We start from the raw sequence: 1,099 nt of genomic DNA on the forward strand, positions 1-1,099 counted from the left end.
GACACCTTTGAGTTATTGATGAAAGCGCAACATATTTATTATATGACAAATTTAGTTTTTACTTCTCAGTATCTTTTAGATAGTAGTAGATTTCATGATAGTATCTTGAATTGTAATGAAGTGAAAGTAAAAGACTCAAAAATGTAAAAGATAAAGTATTACTTTTCAAAGTACTGTACTTTTGTACAGTAATTAAGTCCATGAAGCAATTAAGCTGCTGTTTTTAAAATAATTTTGACTTGTTTTATGTGAATGTTATCACTGTATTATGGCCAATCATTACATTCCCATGTCTAGCTCCAGTGTTTGAATTTGAAGCTCCATCTATACTCAAAAGATGAATGTACAGGAGCTGTAAAAGTGAGGTCCCGTTTAAACAAAAAAATAAAAAATAAATGTAAAAACGTTGTTACCTGTGGCCAGCGAATTTGTTAAAGTGTCAAATCAAACTAGTCTACATCATCAATAGTAAGACAGTTGTGGCAGTACGCCTAGGATGCTTCGGTTCAGGGCTGTTTTTTCAAGTCTTTGCACAGCGGTCTAACTTTTACTCAACTATGTTGTCTTCACTGGGCAAAAGTTGTACCTGTGGTAGGCAGATACATGCTTTTTAGTGAAAGTGGTTGCACTGTGGCAGTATGCTTTAGCCTAGAATGCTTCGGTTCAGGTTTCCAAGTTTGCTGTTTTGTTTTTCCTCGTCTTTGAATAGCGGTCTGATTTTAGCTCAGTTATGTCGTCTTCATTGAGCAAAAGCTGTACCTGTGGCAGAGGCATTGGAATATGTAGGGTGATTAAATCACTGTTGTCAGCTATAGGCTAGAACTCAATCTTATGACATAGCATATTTTAAAACAGTATCTACCAAGCTGGCCAGCCCAAAAATGTACATATGACTTTATCACTGACTTTACACCATAGAACTGTGACCCAAAATCTCAGTTCTTTACCAAGTGAAACTGATGGTATGTATTGCAGGGTGAGCAGCAGGAAGTAGCTCTGTTTTGGAGAAGCGTAAACACAAATAAAGCAGAAGTGAAGCTTCATTATTTAAATAACTTTCTTTCACATTCACAGTTTCTCTGCTTCTATAAACGTCATG

This window comes from Pygocentrus nattereri, chromosome 14 (genome assembly GCF_015220715.1).
Source record: "Pygocentrus nattereri isolate fPygNat1 chromosome 14, fPygNat1.pri, whole genome shotgun sequence".
Lineage (NCBI taxonomy): Eukaryota > Metazoa > Chordata > Actinopteri > Characiformes > Serrasalmidae > Pygocentrus > Pygocentrus nattereri.